Source organism: Triturus cristatus, chromosome 12, assembly GCF_964204655.1.
Source record: "Triturus cristatus chromosome 12, aTriCri1.1, whole genome shotgun sequence".
Lineage (NCBI taxonomy): Eukaryota > Metazoa > Chordata > Amphibia > Caudata > Salamandridae > Triturus > Triturus cristatus.
This window is the reverse complement of record NC_140595.1, coordinates 723,354,314-723,368,213: the sequence shown is the minus strand read 5'-3', so window position 1 is coordinate 723,368,213 and position 13,900 is coordinate 723,354,314.

The following is a 13,900-nucleotide window of genomic DNA, read 5'->3' as shown; positions in this document are numbered from 1 at the left end:
ATTAACAGGGTGACATGGTGCTATTGAGGCTGGTGGTAGATTAGTCTGGCCAACTGGTTTTGCACCAGTTGTAGTCGTTTTTAGGTCTCGCCTGTAGGAGGAGACCTCTTGAAATCGATTCGGTTTTTCTGCCAAAAACGTGCACGCATTGCATTGCTTTCAATGGCAACGCGTGCACGTTTGCCGATTCCCTTGCGGGAGCGAGCTTTGAAACCATCTGTTTGTAATTAACAGATGGTTCCTGCTCGCTCCCGCAAGGGAAACAGGCACAGGCCCCCTCCTCTCTCCCCTCCCCCTACTGCCTCCTCCTGTCCTCGTTCAACTTGTTTTAATGTTGGTGCTGTTGTAAAGAGCAAATAGTAAAGCCTAAACTGGCCTAAAGAAAGACTGTTATCGACGGAAGTATTCACACCCAACAGGTAATCTTGGACAGGTTGGGCTACTCTTGTCGGTCACCTTACTCGTGTCAGTGGATTCCAGGGCCAGGCTGGCGTTGTTCCCATTGCAGACAAGAACCAACCCGGAGGAGTCTTCCGCCGTCTTGTTTAAACCCGCCATAATTCTTCCGGGGCTAAGAGTACAGGATGGAAGACTCTTAACATGTACTCACGTTGATTACTGGCTCAGTGAAAGCGTGGCGGCCATCTTGGAGGGTAGTACCCTTCCTTTAAAACGAAGTGGACGACGGTGCGCACGGCTACTTGAAACTGCTAATAAAGTTATTTTGTTTTTATTTTTGTACATCTCCTTGCTGCCTCTTTCTCTTATTAGGTATTGCCCCCTCATATAGTGCATTGGCGCGTGCCACACTAAGCGTTTTACTGCCACCGGTAAATTATTCAACGTGTTGTGTTATCTACTCGAGTGGCGATAATGAATCCAGATCCCCGAAAACAGCAGCTCTCTGTGGTACTCAGCTCCGAGGCCATGGCAGGAAGAGAGTCAGGAGTCAGACGGTGAGTCTCACGTGGCGCTGAGAGGCACCCGGATGGGTGTCTGGACTGGAACAGGCAGGTGGAAGAAAGAGTACGTTTCCAAAAGTGTCACTTGAACTACCCAATGTCCAGGCGATGTGCTTCAAACTTTTATAAGTGATTAGAAAAAAATCCCATTTGTTTAAAAAGGAACGTATCAAGGTCCCATACTCCTAAAGCTCCCAAAATACTCTTATTAAAATAAAAAATCAATGAAAGACGCGTTCAGGCCAATGCCTAATCACAGAGTGTTTGTCCATAAAAGGGGTATTGAGGTCTCAGAGGACCAGTCCTCTGGATTGGTAAAGTAGTTAAAGAACTGCTTTTATAATGTTGTCTCTGCTGGACATCCACAAGACAATGACCTGTCAAAGTGGAGGGTTAAGTTAAGGAAAGTATATACCTTTTTTTCTTTTAAATATTTCACATTAAACTATAACCATACATCTTTCCCATTGGTATTATATAAACTTGCAAATTAAGTAAAAATTGAGTTTTCTTTTGAAACACAGAGGCTGCCATTTTCTGACCTCAGTACTTTCATGCGTTCTGTACAAGGAGATACACATATACACATATCATGAAATAGAAATAAGCAGGGTCATAGGATTCCTTTTTAAGTTCAAAATATTTTATTGATTCCTTTTTAAACTTAAAGAAGCTCTTGAAAATAAAACAGAAGCAATGCTTTCATGTTTTGCAATGGGCAGAAGTGAAGCCGGGCTCAATATTCCGAGGTAACTCAGATAGTGCGTCATAGAAATTCCTTTGGTCCACCATACAACACAGCTGTCCTGTTTTAAAGCTCCTTCAAAACTGTGTGCACCCTATGTCTCCTAACACTGCATTTTGCCCCCATGTCCCTCTTCCTCATCCCAGTCCTTACTATACTATTCAGGAATAAGCAGGGCTTTAAGTGTGCCGGGTCCTGCCAGTGCTCAGCACCAGCAGTTCTAAAATGCAGATGCTGAGACAGGTCCCTATCAGGCTCTCCATTTTTGCTTCCACCGTCAGGGTGAAAAATAAAATCTTAACTCTGCAGCTGTACCACCCGTCACTGCCTTTGCAGTAATTTCAAAGAGACTCGCTATAGTTCTTTCACAGTCTCATCATTTCAGACCTGAAGCATTTTCAATATTCCATACAACAAAGCCATAGTTGTTGCTTATTTATCTTCCACAACTAACAACCATTGGCAAATCCAATAGCCCTGACTTGTTGTAGGTGTAATGTTACTTGTTGTATTATATATCCGTATGCATTGAGAGATAAGCAAAATACCAGTTGGGTGGCACACCATGCTAAGCACAGATATTTAGCGTGCATATTTTTAAGCCACGCCTTCAATACATCGGCCACGCCCCCTTGAGAGACCAGCTAGTTATTTCATTCAACTTAAAGCCCTGGGATTAAAACAATCCAGAGACAGAGATCTGTGGAGCAGCTAATTGAGCTTCATCTCATACTTGTGTCCACCATTATAAACACCAGGGGCTGCACAAGGAAGGAAAACTGTTGGTGTTGGGGTTCTTTGATCCAGTAGCAATTCATTTTTTCTGGACTCTTACAATAAAGGTCCTTGGGTTTAGCAGCATTGTAGGTTTGTGGGGACCAAAGACTGTACGCCATGCTTTGGAATACTGGAATGAGAATGGCTGGGCCGAAGAATTGAGACAAGGGTCATGATGGATGCAATGAGGAAGAGCTGACATCAGATTGATGGAAATTCATTTTAAGTTATTCTGTCATTAACTGTTATCACATGAGCAAACTGATCAGACCATGCTCGCAAAACAACGCCGGTAGACCTAAATGCGTATGTGAACCCGGAAATAATAACACATTTGAACTGTAATTAAATCCAGTAAAACCCACATCAATAAATTATAATGCACAATTACCCTTTAAAGATGATAGTCATGCCCTTGGCTTTAAATTAATTGTAGGAACTGCAGAGTGTTTTACTGAGGTCCTCAATCTTGTTCATTTCAAAGAAATAGCAACTTAATTAATATTACAGGCACTGCAGAACAAAATAGTTTACCTTGTGCATAATTTATTTGCACATGAATATCTCAGCGCAGGCCCATTACTGCTCCCTGCCAGCTCACGTTAAATATTCCTCCTTTGCTGGCGTTTTTCTAAATAACTTAGCACTAAATCAATATTATTCCCTCGGTATTTTCAAAAGCAGTGTATCTTAATAATTACTCAGCATTAGAGCAGGCAATAATTTCAGCTGCTAAGCACATTAAATGAAGCCAGCCATCAGTCACGGGCTGTCCTGTATTACAATATTACTCAAGATACAATGGGTCAAGTGCGAAAAGTCCCCTAGATCACTACTATATTAAACAAGCATTGGCATAGCCAATAGGTCTCGCTTTTGGGACCTTATAAGTATTTAGTTATGCAGCACAATATCCTTGGTGCAACAACATAAACTGTTGCATGGCTAAACACTTATTAGGTCCCAAAGGCGAGACCTATTGGCTATGCCAATGCTTGTTATTGATATGGTGGAATGCCAAAGTAGAGTGAGTTGGCATAGTCAATGTGAGAGATGACTAAGGCCAATACTTTCAGTGGTGAGGAATCTGCTGATCTTCCTGTTCTTGCGGAGCTGAAAGCAACAGGAAGAAACCACTGTCCCAACCTGGGCTTTCATAGATAGGACACTCTCGATAGTGATGACCAGGCTTTTGGTTGAACTCGAGGATGGTGAGGGTGGGAGGGGATTCCAAGTTCGGTTGGCCAGAAGTTAGAATTCTAGGGGTTAGCTGGCCCACCGACCAGGATCAGCTCAGTTTTATCCGGGTTAAATTTCAGGTGGTTGCTGTTCATCCAGCCACTAATGTATCGGATTGTGGATTGGAAGTTAGAAACAGAGGATGCCGACTGATCGATATCAAACATCAATTTGAGGTCGCCGGCATAGTTGAAGGTGCAAACCTTAGTTTTTCCGAGGGAACGAATAAGGGGAAGTAAGTACAGGTTAAAAAGGAGTGGTGAGAGGGAAGAACCCTGCGGCACCCCACAGGTCAGTTTAACCTTGGGGGAGGAGAGATGAGCGTGGCGTACAGCTTGAGAGCGGTCTTCCAGAAAGGATAAAAACCACTTAAGAGCCAGACTGTTGATCCCGGCGTTACTGACATGGTCGGCCAGGAGTTCATGGTCGAGCATGTCGAACGCTGCAGAGAGATCAAGAAGTACCAGGGCTTGAGTAGCGCCATTGTCGGCCCCTTTCCTAAGTTCGTTTGGGACCGTCAAAATGACAGCCTCTGTGGAATGAGCAGGACAGAAGCCCGCCTGGTGGGGGTCGAGGTAGTGTGAATGTTTGATAAAAGTGCTGAGGGAGTTTGCCACATGGGCTTCTAGAACCTTGGCTAAAAAGATGAGTAGGGAAATGGGGCGGTAGTTCGTAAGAGCTATAGGGTTTGTCCCTGTTTTCTTCAAGATGGGGACAATTTCCACTTCTTTAAATACCTTGGGAACAATGCCCTGATTAAGGGAGTTATTCAGATGTGTAAAAGGGGGATCTGGACATGTGAGGAAGTCTTCTCTTAATATATGTGGAGGGCAGCAGTCTGTAGGAGAGCCAGATCCCATTTTTCTTAGAAGGGAGAGAAAGGCTTCCCTGGTGATGGGAGGAACCTGCTCCAGCGAGTGAGGGTTCCTGAGCATAGGTGGTTGAGCTTTAGGAGGGGTATAAGCAGGTATGCTAGATTTGATGGTAATTATTGTTTCAGTAAAGTAGGTATCGAGTGAGTCACATAGAGCTTGAGTGGGGACGGGTTTTTATGTGACTCTATCTGGCTTGGATAGTTCAGCCACAATAGCAAAGATTTCCTTTGATTTATTAGTAGAGCTCAATATCTTGTTGGAGAAATAGTCGGCCTTGGTTTGTAAGATGGCATTTTTAGATTGTTTAAGATGAGTTAGAAACATATCTTTTTTGTCTGAGGAGTAGTTTCATCTCCAGTTGCGTTGTGCTTGGCGTAGGGCAAGTTTCTCAAGTTTTAGGACTTCGGAGAGCAAGCGTTGGACATTGTGGGGTCTGACTATATTGACTTTGCCATTGATACTACCGGGGTGGCTGCCTTCGGTGTGAGCTTTTATTTGGCGGCGTGTAGCCACTGACTATATTGCACATTTAACGCGCTGTCTTTTAAATTTGTATTTTAGACTTTTTTTTACTGTGTATTGTTTACTGTGTAGGGTGTACTGTTTTTTATTCTCTTACTGCTTTCCTCTCCTGAGGCGCAAAGCCGGGAGATCTTATACTGCACTCTCTCCTCCTTTGGGGCTGGGGACTCGCCTCCTACCTTGGGGCAGCGGAGTTGCCTGCTCCGGTATCGGGGGCTCGCAGCTCTCCACTTTCCTTTCCTCCGGCTGTGCTCTCCGGGCGACCTTCTAGCTGGCCAATCGCGCAGCGGGATATTCGCACTGGGACGGCGGCCATCTTGAGTGAGGCAGGCTCGCTAGTCGGCGGACTAGGCTTGCTGCCTCACGGGCGGGAAGTATAAAATTAGACGGGGATGGCTCCGCGCAGCGGACGCGCATTGCGGAGGCGCGTCTCCCGCGCCAAAGGAGCGCCTAAGGAAAGCTCGTCTGCGCCCGTCAGCGTCCCGGATGCGGATGTATGCGGCCGGGCTGGGGACCTTGAGAGTCCCTGTGATATGGGAATCACGGAGTACATAGCCCCTCAGCTACTAGCTTTAAAAACGCGCCGGAATAGCAGTTGTAGTGTGTGTGACCTAGCTGCCGGGGATAATTTTCTTTGCTCTAGTTGTGGGTGGTCACTGAGGGGTGACTGGACGGAGTCAATCGCTACCAAGCCTAGCCAACATACAATCGCAACGACGGTGCATAGCTCGGCTGATTGATTTTTTAGCTGTGCTCTTCTGAACACTCGTTCGGCGAGCAAACATGCTCAGGATCTGTTTAGCCTCCTTACTGACTTCAAGCCCGCCTGTCTCTTTCTTACTGAACATGGCTTGACGAAACATCAGGCCCAGATATAGTTAACGCCCTGCCCTCCAATGATTATGTCCTAAGAAAAGACCGGAATACAAGAAAGGGTGGGGGAGTGGCACTAGTAATAGACAGACGCTATGAGTGGTCCATTATACCCACTGATTATATTCACGGGGTTGAAGCACTGGGTTTTTGCCTTACACTTTCACCTGCTCAATCCTGTGCGGGTCTGTTGATTTACAGACCCCCCAGGCCCCGTGGGATCTTTTAATGAGGAGCTAGACACTGTAATTTCGGCTATGAGTGTTCAATTGAAGCACTTCATTCTTCTGGGCGATTTCAACGTTCATTTTGATAACACGGATGCTGCAGACACTATTAAAATACTAGATACTACTACATCTCTGGGCCTATTACCTTACGTAATGTCGCCGACTCACAATAAGGGGCATATTTTGGATCAGATTTTTTCTACCTCTTCCATCTTAGTTGCGCCCCCCCTTCCTGTGTTATGATCTGACCACCTTCTATTGTCTTTTAGGATTCAGTCTAAGATCACTGTAACTAGCAGAGATGTCGGTCGTCAGCCCTGGCTATCACGGCCTTTCCACCGAGTTACACCTGAAATGATTGAGCAATATCGGCTCTCTCACCCCTGCTCTCTTACAGGGGATTTAGAACTGGACCTTATCCGTTTTCAAACATGGCTTGCGCAGTGTCTGGAGGTCTTAGCCCCGCCTAAGCGGTCCTTTAAGAAATCCTCGCGTGCATCTGCCCCATGGTTTACGCATGCGCTTAATTCCAGTAGAAGGCTCTGCAAGAAGGCCGAGAGAGCTTGGCGTGCAAACTATCTGGATCCTTTGAAGGAGGCCTATAGGTCCTGTACCAAGGCCTATCACAAAGAAATCTATCTAGCCAAAAAAGTCTACTTCGCTCAAAGGATTGAAGAAGCCGCTAATACAAGTAAAGAAATTTTTGCAATTGTGAAAGAATTCACTTCTCCTGTTGCCATTTCTCCTAAATGTTCTTTCTCGGAATCTTGGGTTTTTCAACTAGCCAGCTTCTTCTCCAATAAAATCAGGAATATTCAGGCAACTTTTCCCTCTCTTGAGTGGGGGGGACTGTCCTGTCTTAAAATCCAGTCTGATGTGCCTGACCAGGGACAACCCAGATTGACGAGTTTTCCTCCTATTCAACCTCAAGCTTCTCTGGAAATTCTTTTAAAAATGAGATCTGGCTCTCCTCTGGACCCCTGTCCTGCAAAGTTTTTGGCCAAGGTGGCCCATGTTATTAACCCTATGGTTAACCCCATCTTAAACTGCTCCTTGGAAACTGGGATAGTACCGTCTACTTGGAAACGGGCGATGGTCATTCCGCTCCTGAAGAAGCCCTCCTTGGATCATACCATTCATGCTAATTACCGACCCATCTCTTTGCTCCCGGCCTTGGCAAAAGTGGCAGAAAAGCATGTGCAGTCTGTCCTCTCGCATTTTGTTGAGTCCCATGGTGTTTTGCACCACACTCAATCCGGTTTCCGTGCTAATATGAGCACGGAGACGGCCCTGCTGGAGGTGACCGAGGCCATTAAGGAAGTCCTGGACTCTGGGGGGAAGGCAATGATGGTACTGCTTGATCTCTCGGCGGCGTTTGACACCGTTCCTCATGACCGCCTATTGGCGCGTCTCGAGGAGATTGGTATTGGAGGAACGGTGTTCAATTGGTTTACTTCCTTTCTGACCAACCGCCAACAAACAGTCTGGGCACCTCCGTACTCCGCGGCAGTGCCGCCTCTGGATGTGGGAGTCCCTCAGGGGTCAATTTTAAGCCCGACTCTTTTTAATATCTATATTTCCCCTTTGGCGGCGCTGGTTGAGTCTTTTGGTGCCCAGATTGTCTCATATGCTGATGACACCCAGCTTCTCTTCTCCTGTGAGAAAGATATGGACTTTGATGGTGATCTCATTAAAGGCTGATTGGGTGCGGTTTTTAACTGGTTCCAAGATAATCAGCTCAAATGCAACTCGGATAAATCCGAGGTTCTCTTCTTCGGCTGTCCCCCAGATACTTGTTGGAAGTCCTGTTAGCCGACAGACATGTTTCCCCCTTCTAATGCGGCACTGGTGGCAAAAAATCTCGGTGTTAAGATGGATACCCTTCTCACTTTTAAACCGCAGATTATGAACCTGGTCGGTCAGGGTTTTGGGGTCTTGAAGATGCTTAGAAAATTTCTTCCCCTTCTTTCCATCGCCCATAGGTAAACAACAGTGCAGGCCCTGATAGGATCTAGGCTGGACTATGCCAATGTCCTGTATCTGGGTCTTCCGAAGTTTCTCCTATCGCGCCTGCAGATTGTGCAGAACTCAGCCGCTCGGGCGATTTTTGGTCTTGGCCATCGCGCTCACGCTACCGGTCTGTTCATTGGCTGCCTATTCAGAGGTGCATTGAATTTAAGACGCTCACAATGGCTTTCAAAACCCTTCATGGCACTGGCCCCCGCTATCTGAGGAAGAGGATCGGTCTTCATTTGCCAGCCAGAGCCTTGCGTTCTGCGTCTCTGTCTCTTACCACGGTCCCGGCTATTAGGCGCGCCCGGATCGGTGGACGGTCTTTTAAATATCTTGCGCCCCGGGCCTGGAATGCCCTCCCATTATCCCTAAGAAAGAGTGAGAGCCTGACGGCCTTCAGAGAAAAGCTCAAAACATGGCTGTTTGGCCAATAAGTTTCACCTTCCCCTGATGGAGTTCTTCGGTTATGGGTCTGATAGCGCCGGGACACTCTGCTTGAGTAGCTGAGCGCTCAACAAAACCCCTCATAACATAACATAACATAACTTTCTTAATGGGTGCAAAGCTGTCACTGGTGGATTCAAGCCAAGATTTAATACTTTCTTATCCAATGTTGGAGCATCTCCAATTTCTTACCATGCGGCTCACCTTCATGTAGGGCTTCGCTAAGTACAAGTTGGTGAGGGAGAATTTTATAAAATAGTGGTCCGACCGGGTGCAAGGGGAGATCCTTAAGTTAGAAACCGTCAAGTTAGATGTCCATACTTGGTCCAGAGTATGACCTTTGATGTGAGTGGGAACTGTCACATGCTGGTTACAGTTCAACCCAGTGAGTAAGTCTGTTAGTTCAGCAGAGCTGGTGCCACCCATGGTATCATTGGCCCAATAATTAAAATCCCCAATTATTAGGATTTTGGCGTAATTGATGACTAGGTGGGAGATGTTTTCACCCAGTAGTTGGGGAAATGATGGCATGTGGTAGGGGGGTTTGTAGATTAGTGCGCAGATCAAGGGGGATGGTGGGGAATCAAGTTTTAAAATGAGGCAGTCGACTGACGGCATGTCCTTTGCTGCGAGAGACGTGAACTCTAGCTTCTGATGAACAATGGCTGCGACCCCTCCCCCTACTTCCCGGGGACCTTATCAGCTTGAAGGATATATAATAATTACTAGGGAGTGCTGCTCATATGTCAGGGGTGGACTCCTCAGTGAGCCAAGTTTCAGTGAGAAAGAGTACATCCGGTTTATCTGAGCCCAGAAGCTGAAATATTTCTAATTGGTGTTTAACCAAGGAACGAGCGTTCAGGTATGTGACTGTAAGTTCACTGTAAGTATAAATGTGAAGGATAGAAGCATGGAATGCAAGGGAGATAAGTATAGAATGTGACGGACAGAAGCATGAAATACAAGGGAGATAAGTGTGAAATGTGAAGATTAGAAGCATGGAATACGAGGGAGTTAAGTATGAAATGTGAAGGAGAGAAGCATGGAATACCAGGGCGATACATATGAAATGTGAAGGACTGAAGCATGGAATACTGGGGAGATAAATAGAGAATGTTAAGTAAAGAATGTGATGGACAGAAGCATGGAATACTGGGGAGATAAGAATGCAGTGTGAAGGTTAGAAGCATGGAATACGAGGGCGATACATATGAAATGTGAAGGACTGAAGCATGGAATACTGGGGAGATAAATATAGAATGTTAAGTATAGAATGTGATGGACAGAAGCATGGAATACCGGGGAGATAAGTATTGTGAGAAGCTGGCCTGGTATATGATGTATACTTATGTAAGTGGGCACCTTGCACCAGACCAGACAACCCTTATGGTGATTTTAGTGGTCTTAGACAACCTTAGAAAGCTCTCTAAGTGGTAGCTGAGGAGAGCAGCCTTCAGGCTTAGTCCAGAAGGAGTGTAAAACAGCTTGTTTTAGCAGAATGCAACCTTATAGTATAGATTAAGTGAAAAAGAACCACACAAAGTATTTATAAAAAATATGTATTTACTACATAATACTCTCGAACACATAGAAATATCTTTTACCCAGAGATATGCACAATGCACACAATACGTCAGCAAAGAAACACAGTAAATAGCATGAAATACATAGTGGACCCTGGGGGGACCAAGCCATATACTAAGAAATTGGTATAAGAACCACGAATTGGGTCAAGACAGTGTCGAGAGGATGTGGAAGTGCTGAGACCCCAAGGATCCACCCTAGGTGAATAGATAGGGACCACACGGAGAGCGTGTGCAGTGTGGAAACACAACCACGTGCTCCGTACAACTCTACATGTAAGTCGCGGTTGGATTTTTAAAGATTAAGGACCCTTTCCACTGGACCCTGAAGAAACCCCATGGAAGACAGAAGGTTGGAGAGCCACCCCACCTGTGGATACCCTAGTACCCCTGTTACCTACACCAGGGAAGCTGGGTGCATACGTGTGAAGTGGTGTCGGAAACCACCATCAAACCCAATGGACGAATTCAGGAAAGTGCCGCTGCTGGAAGAGGAGAAAGTGTCCGGTGGAATTCGAAGGTGGATTCAGGATGAGAGGTACTTGCAAGCAGAGGGGACAGAGTCTATGTCACTCAGGGGTGACCAGGAGACTTGGAAGATGAATGCCCTCCGATGTCAGGTGTTGCAGGGTGGATCATGATGACCTTGACTCTGCAGCTGTGAGGACCAGGCGATGCTGAAGAAGACCAGGGCCTGTGCATGAGCTATCCCACGAAGGATGTCAAATGCTGAGGGATCGGTGTCTAGCAGGAGCACCAATAAGCCTTGGCAAAGGCAAGCAATGCAGGAATCGAAGAAGGAGCAACGCCGAGACCAGCAAGGTCCAGGGGACTCACCAAAAACCGGGGAGTCAGGGTGGGTCCCGAGCAAACAGAGGAGCCCAAGGGAAGCAAAGGTGACCCTTAAATGGACCCACAGGCCGAAGGCACTGGAGTCGCAAGAGGACCTCAAACAACTCACCAAAGATGCAGGCCACAATGCACATGATGCGGTGAGGCTGAAGATTCTGGTCACTGGAGATGCTCGAGGTTGAGGCTACTTGGAGCCCAAAGATCTTCTTGGAAAGAAGCCAAAAAGCCTTTGCAACTGCAAGTTGGACGCTGTGCACAGGGGTGCAGTTATTGCAAACCCCACAAGGGATACTGGCCTCAAACTTGGTGAGAGGGCAGGATAGACCTCGGGGCCTGTGGAAAATCACCACCTGTGTTGCAGAGCCCACGGAGTCCAGAGGAGCTCAGGATCTGTAGACTAGTTGACTCAGTTGTGGTGCCTGCAAATGCAGGGCAGTGACTCCTTCACTCCTAAGGAGATTTCTTCAAGTGTATTTGATGCTTCACAGGCCTTGGAAGGTTCCTGTATGATGCACAGGCACAGACGATGCAGTAGACTGGAAGGGAGACAAAGGCAGGCCCAAACAAAGTCCAGCGAAGTCTAGAGTGCCCAGACGGTAGAAGTGCAGTGCTGTCTGATCTGAATCTTATCCCACAACGAATCTCAGGACCCACACCCAGGTAAGCCCTTAAGTACCCTAAGGAAAGGGTTATAAAGATTCAGGGGACTCTTCCAGGGGAGGGTCTGGACAGGGGGGGGGGGGGTTACTCCCATGTCCTTTGTCCAGTTTTGCTCCAGAGCAGGAGCCAAAAGCTCCCAGAACTAGTCTAAACTGGACTATACACAGGGACAGCAAATGTGCACCTCATGTAGACTGAGTGACACTGGCAAGTGCACCCACCCCATCTCAATACACTAAATCCTGTCTGGGAGGTGGTCACACCTCCCTACGACAGGATGCCTATTGTTCTGTCTTCCCCCGCTCGAGCTGGGCTCAGCAGCAGGAGGGCAGAATCATGTCTCTGGTCGGCAGCAACCATCTTGTGCTGTCCGGGTCAAGAAGGCTGGTACCGAGAACACTGAGAGCCTAATGGAGGGATATTCCAGTGCTTGGAATCATACCTCCCACACCGTTTACAGTGTGGGGGTATGATTCCAACATGTTTGATACCAAACATGATAGGATTCAATGCAGCCGTTTTCGAGATGGTCATCGCGTAAGTAGGCGATCCCCCTCTATATAGTAAATGGCTGCTTCACTGACAACCTGGGACAATTGACTCTGTAGGCTGCAGGCATGTCCTGCTTGTGCAGGGGCGCCCTTTCACTTAGATCCAAACACCCTGCCTTCAGGATTGCAAAGGCCTGCTATAGGGGTGACTTATAGGTTTTTGAGTGCAGTGACCCTTGGATATAGGAAACCTATATCTTTAGTAAGTGGTGCTAGCACCTACTTACACAGGCTGCATTGGCAGGCCTGTAGTTCCCTTTTTCATGGTCTCCTATGGATGGCATAAAGCATGCTTCAGCCCATGGGGGACCACTGGGGTACCTAAGCCATGGGTACCTTAGTACCATATACTAGGGACTTATAAGGGTACACCCAGTATCCAATCTGGGCTGTACCTAAGTACTCAACACAACAATTTAGGGAGAAAGCAGATAGACTATGGTCCTGATTAGCAGGATCCCAGTCAGACTAGTCAAAAACAGCTTAGTGCCAGGCAAAACGTGGGGGTAACCATAGAAGTAGATCTTACTTTACTACAAGTATGAAATGTGAAGGACAGAAGTATGGAATGCGAGGGAGCTAAGTATAAAATTTGATGGACAGAAGCATAGAATACTAGGGAGATAAGTATGAAATGTGAAGGATAGAAGCACTGAATGCGAGGGAGTTAAATATGAAATGTGATGGATAGAAGCATGGAATACGAGGGAGATACAAATGAAATGTAAAGGATAGAAGCATGGAATGTGAAGGAAATAAGTACATTAGGTGTGGGCTACAAGCATAGAATGCTAGGGAGTTAAGTATACAATGTGACGGACAGAAGCATGGAATACTAAGGAGATATGTATGAAATGTGAAGGATAGAAGCATGGATTACGAGGGAGTTAAGTATGAAATGTGAAGGAAGGAAGCACGGAATGCGAGGGAGTTGAGTATGAAATGTGAAGGATAGAAGCATGGAATACGAGGTAGATACATATAGAATGTGAAGGATAGAAGAATGTAATGTGAAGGAAATAAGTACAGATGGAGTGGGCTAGAAGCATGGAATACAAGGGAGATAATTATAAAATCTTATGGACAGAAGCATGGAATACTAGGGAGAGAAGAATAAACTGTGAAGGATAGAAGCATGGAACCTGAGGGAGATACGAATATAGTGAAGGGTAAAAGCATGGACTGTGAGGAAATAAATATAGAAAGAACAGCATATATGGATTGTGAAATAAAATAAATGGCTTAGAAGAATGGAATGCAAGAGAAAGAGAGAGAAGTATAGAATGCGTGTGTGGAAAGCATGTATAGCATGTCAGGAAGGACAGCTTGAAATAAAGATACTGTAGCGCTTAAAGGCCTTCTTTGAGGTCTACTTCAATCTAGACACCCACCAGGAAGGCTGCTAAACAGGTAAGAAGTGCCGGTACTCTCTCTTTCATATTAAAGAAGTGTCGCTACTCTCCCTTTCATATTAAAGAAGTGCTGGTACTCTCCCTTTCATATTAAAGAAGTGCTGGTACTCTCCCTTTCATATTAAAGTAGTGCCGGTACTCTCCCTTTCATATTAAAGAAGT